The following is a 4,867-nucleotide window of genomic DNA, read 5'->3' as shown; positions in this document are numbered from 1 at the left end:
GCGAAATATTTTATGTGTGGCTGATGCAGAGAAGCTTATTCATGCATTTGTGACCTCAAGACTTGACTACTGTAATGCACTGCTTAGTGGTTGTCCTGCACATCAATAAACAAACTACAGTTAGTTCAGAATGCAGCTGCCAGAGTTCTAACCAGGTCCAGAAAATACGATCACATAACCCCAATGTTATCAACCCTTCACTGGTTACCCATTAAGTATCGTATTGACTTTAAAGTTCTTTTAATTACTTATAAAGCCTTAAACGGTTTAGCCCCTACCTACATAACAGAGCTTCTACCACACTACAACCCATCACGCTCTCTAAGATCTCAAAACTCCAGACTTTTGATAACACCTAGAATAACTAAATCCACCAAAGGGGGTAGAGCTTTCTCATACGTAGCACCTAAACTCTGGAATAGCCTCCCCGATACTATTCGAGGGTCAGACACACTCTCCCAATTTAAATCTAGATTAAAGACACATCTTTTCAGCCAAGCATTCACTAATACATAGCTAATGAACAGCAGCTACGCTAATTATTCTCTTTCTGCCCTCGCCTCGGGATGCCCATCCCGAGGTAGGGAGAGATTCCGCCAGGCCCAGATGAACGTCATATGCCCATCCACAACTAGAGATTACGCCAGCTACGCCGAAGATTCCAGGTTCGACTCCTGGCTTGCTCGTTGCACCTGCGCTCCTTTTCGTGCCATGGACGTACCTGACCTGCGCCAAAAATAGCTCAGTCGGCAACGGTTTCTGTGCCTTCGATAGCTCAGTTGGTAGAGCGGAGGACTGTAGGTGTCCCACTGGTCATCCTTAGGTCGCTGGTTCGAATCCGGCTCGAAGGAAGCATCTTTTTAACCCCCTTTAAATGACCATTGTTTATAAGGAGTGGTGAAAATGCGCCATAGGGCGTCCAAAACCACATTCCCTGACCGGGAATCGAACCCGGCCGCGCGGTGAGAGCGCCGAATCCTAGCCACTAGTCCACCAGGGAGTACATGCTTATTACTGGTCCTCCGCAGGAGCCGGGGGTGCCTGGCTCGATGTGTACCTTAATCAAGGCAGCCTGTCGGAAGGTACATGAAGGCATGGAAGGCAAATGGGCCACAGCGGGATCTGAAACCAGTTCAAAAGAATCCCACCCTTAGATTATGAGACTGACGCGCTGCCTAACTGCGCCAACGTGGGTGCCACGGCACCAAGCACTGGACACCGATGGTCAAAATGCTTTGCAAAAATATGCTTTGTCCATTATTTACCTATGAGGGTCCCATTAAATAAGTTACACATATATTGTCCGTTATACACCTATATGAGCCACATCAAATAAGTTACACATGTATATACCATTTTTGAGCATATAACCATTTACAAAGCTGTAATAAACAGTAATTGCCAAACTGAGTCACGGACACTTTTGGCACGGCTCCCATAGGTAGCTAATGGACACACCATTTTTAAGCTTCTGGAGCCAAACTGTGAGCCTTAATGCACGTCATTGTGAAGGGCTGTTCCTCTTATACACTATACTGTTGGTTTAAGCTGGATAATCATTGCCAAAGCAAACGAGACCACTGACAGGGGTCTTACTCTGTCTACCTAATTTTGGCCCTTCGAGTAAATCGCAGATGTGAGAAAACATTGTGTCAATGCACACCGCCTTTTATGTGCACGTTTGACTCGAAAGTCAAAGAAAAGGCTTTAGGCTGTTTAAGCGTGTGTCACACAGCGCTGGGCTCAAATGAGGCAGTCAGCTCCGAGACGGGGTCCCCCGGGCGCCGGGTGGCGTCCAGGTCTTCGGGCAGGCTTCGGTGCATCGGGCAGGCCTCCCTCAAGTTTAGGCTGCAAGGGGGATGCGTAGGCGTTCTGTGGATGGAGGCGTGGCCAGCGGGAAGCTCCGCCCAAAATAGGTTACAATGGGAACGCGTAGGCTTCTCGTGTACATCGGGGTCCGGAGCCGGCCCGTAGGTGCAAGGGGGATGTTTAGGCGCTCTTCGGGAGGCCCGTCGCAACCTGATTGACGGCGTGGCTTAGGTTGGGAACGTACATCGAGTCGCCCCCTCGTGGTTCTGCCAAAAGAGGCCTAACCCTTCCTTCCGTGACTCAAAAATTAGGCACTTTGGGCATTTTTCATGGGTCCCCCGGGGCGTTGCCGCAGCCCCATGACGTTTCCGTTCAATCGCGGGGCTCTCCCCCTCGTTTCGGCAACGCCGGGCGACCTGGGAAAATTTTTGGGGCGTCAGCGTGCAGTGTCCATAACTAGCCGTCCGGCGCGTGTCAACTAAGTTACACTTAGTTTGATGGCCTTAGGCATGCTAGAGACGACCCAAAAGCAGACACAAACTCCCCGTCGGCGAATCGAAACCGGTCGTGCGCGTCACCGCGGAGACACTGTCCGCTATACTAACGAAGACTCATTTAGAATGTTGTGGAGACTTTCCTAATCTCCTCTGGTCCACAATGGCATTCTCTTCAGAAAATCACACTTTAACCTGTTGTTGAAAAGAAATTCAATAGAGGAAGAAGGAGGCCTTACCATGTCCTTGTACTGCTTCAGCTAGAATTGTTAGAGACTGGAGATTTGTTCTTCATTTCCCAGGCAGATCCAGATCCTAGCACCAGTGGTCGGCAGACTGTTAGCTTCAGGGACATCTCTTCAGAGTTGTCGATTGCATCAGTTTGTTGATGGACGAGAACTTCACCTCGTTAGCCCCTCCCAGATGGAATGTTTACGGAGGAGCCCGCACCAAAGATGACCACCAAAAGCAAAAGTACAGCAGGTACAGCGGGGACCTTTTTTACGACACGTCTTATCACTGTCTTCACATTTTGAACCTCACCTCTACATAGAAAACATCCTAAACGTCCAACAGTGTTAAAGTGGACAATCCCGTAGGTGCAAAAAGCTTTTTCTGATTCGGCAACAAAGTCACGGCGACCGGTTAGCTAGCAGCAGTCAGTCAAGCCAAAGCGCGACAGCAGCCAAAAAGCATCGCTAACAAGGCTTCCAAGCACAAAGAACCTGTGACCCCGACGTGATTTGAACACACAACCTTCTGATCTGGAGTCAGACACTCTACCGTTGCGCCACGAGGCCTCTCGTTGGCCTCCACAATCACGGTGCACCTAGTCATGCTCTGGTGTAAAGCCTCGTGACAGTCCCTCCATCCCGATGGCCGAACCAACATGCATCAGCTGTGCTGTATGTGGCAACGAAAAGGTTAACGCGCCCCTGGGTGGGCTCGAACCACCAAGCTTTCGGTTAACAGCCGAACGCGCTAACCGATTGCGCCACAGAGACCGACAGAGGCGGCAGGGGGGCGCTAGCAGCAGTCAGTCAAGCCAAAGCGCGACAGCAGCCAAAAAGCATCGCTAACAAGGCTTCCAAGCACAAAAAACCTGTTACCCCGACGTGATATGAACACGCAACCTTCTGATCTGGAGTCAGACACGCTACCGTTGCGCCACGAGGCCTCTCGTTGCCCTACACAATCACTGTGCTCCTAGTCATGCTCTGTCGTAAAGCCTCGTGACGCTACCTCCGTCCCGATGGACGAACAGATACGCGTCAGCTGTGCTGTATGTGGCAACGAAAACCTTAACGCGTCCCTGGGTGGGCTCGAACCACCAACCTTTCGGGTAACAGCCGAACGCGCTAACCGATTGCGCCACAGAGATCGACAGAGGTGGCAGGCGGGCGAGGTACGGCGGCAGAACCAGACGTGGAATTCCTTTCTCGGACTTGGTTTGATTTGGAAACAAACAGCAGCGCTTTGCAGAGTCATAACAACATACTTCGCAGCACGGGAATATAGCGGATGCTTTCAGAGAGCCCTTTTTGCCGCATATTGGTTAAGAGTCATTGCCTCTTCTGTATTTTACCAAGAAACTGCACAAACATCCCGTCACCTGGCCTGGTGAAAAGCACCAAGAACAGAAGGGTCTTACACGCCCAACGTGGGGCTCGAACCCACGACCCTGAGATTAAGAGTCTCATGCTCTACCGACTGAGCTAACCGGGCACAATTTAGCGGTTAATTGACTCACTTTAAAGCGAAGGATAGGAAGCAGTTAAAGGAATCTAGTGAGTTGGTAATTCACTCAGGAAGCACTTTTAGTGGGTTCGTTGCAGTGTTAATTTTGACAGCAAATTTTGATTTAGTTTTAGTCATAGTCTTTTGATGAAAATGCAATTTAGTTTTGGTCACATTTTAGTCAACCCCATCATTTTAGTTTTAGTCTAGTTTTAGTCGACGAAATATGAAAAACATTTTAGTCGAATAAATATACATTATATTTAGTCTACTAAAATCTAAATGGTTTAAATCATTTACTTAAAGTAATTAAATCTTCCATACAAAGATTCAACTGTTTTGACATAATTTACTTCACCTTAAAATGAAATTAAACCAGGTCATTACCTTTATTTTTCAGAAAGATTCAGTAACTATATTTGCATTGTTGGAACACAGAATATTAGACCATGAATGACATGTTCCAGTTCATTCAATCCCATTTGACTCAATTGACTCGTTAAGTAGGGCGTATTCATTCAGTTCATTCAACCAATGAAACGCTCTGACAGGGCTCACACTCAAAGGCTATTGGCTCATGGCATATGCCTCTTTGAAGAAAGAGCTGCGCTGTCTTTGCTTGATACAGCAATGAATGAGAAATAGCTTTCAACAAGACATATTATATAAATTGTATTACATTTCTTTAATCATGCAAACATGTTACATACTTGGTTCGAATGTACAGTTTGACTCACTTCATCACTTCTATAATCAGTAGAGGACAGCGCTGGTTTCTTTTTGCTGACTTTATGTTGCATTTCACGTTATGCAGCAGCTCGTGTTAA

At 47.6% G+C, this 4,867-nt stretch overlaps 5 non-coding genes across 5 annotated transcripts; 1 reads left to right on the top strand and 4 right to left on the bottom strand.

Annotated features, from left to right (window-relative positions):
• The first annotated feature begins 764 nt into the window (after positions 1-764).
• Positions 765-851, top strand: trnay-gua (transfer RNA tyrosine (anticodon GUA)). Its single transcript is given in 2 exon segments — positions 765-801; positions 816-851. It is a non-coding gene; the product is annotated as a tRNA-Tyr (tRNA).
• Positions 852-3,031: 2,180 nt separating this feature from the next.
• Positions 3,032-3,103, bottom strand: trnaw-cca (transfer RNA tryptophan (anticodon CCA)). The gene has a single exon. It is a non-coding gene; the product is annotated as a tRNA-Trp (tRNA).
• Positions 3,104-3,233: 130 nt separating this feature from the next.
• Positions 3,234-3,307, bottom strand: trnan-guu (transfer RNA asparagine (anticodon GUU)). Its single transcript has one exon. It is a non-coding gene; the product is annotated as a tRNA-Asn (tRNA).
• A 303-nt stretch (positions 3,308-3,610) lies between these two features.
• On the bottom strand, positions 3,611-3,684 carry trnan-guu (transfer RNA asparagine (anticodon GUU)). Its single transcript has one exon. It is a non-coding gene; the product is annotated as a tRNA-Asn (tRNA).
• Positions 3,685-3,955: 271 nt separating this feature from the next.
• Positions 3,956-4,028, bottom strand: trnak-cuu (transfer RNA lysine (anticodon CUU)). Its single transcript has one exon. It is a non-coding gene; the product is annotated as a tRNA-Lys (tRNA).
• Between the last annotated feature and the right edge of the window lie 839 nt (positions 4,029-4,867).

Source organism: Triplophysa rosa, linkage group LG17 (assembly GCF_024868665.1).
Source record: "Triplophysa rosa linkage group LG17, Trosa_1v2, whole genome shotgun sequence".
Taxonomy (NCBI): Eukaryota; Metazoa; Chordata; class Actinopteri; order Cypriniformes; family Nemacheilidae; genus Triplophysa; species Triplophysa rosa.
Note: the sequence above shows the minus strand (reverse complement) of the source record. Positions and strands in the feature narration are given on the sequence as shown.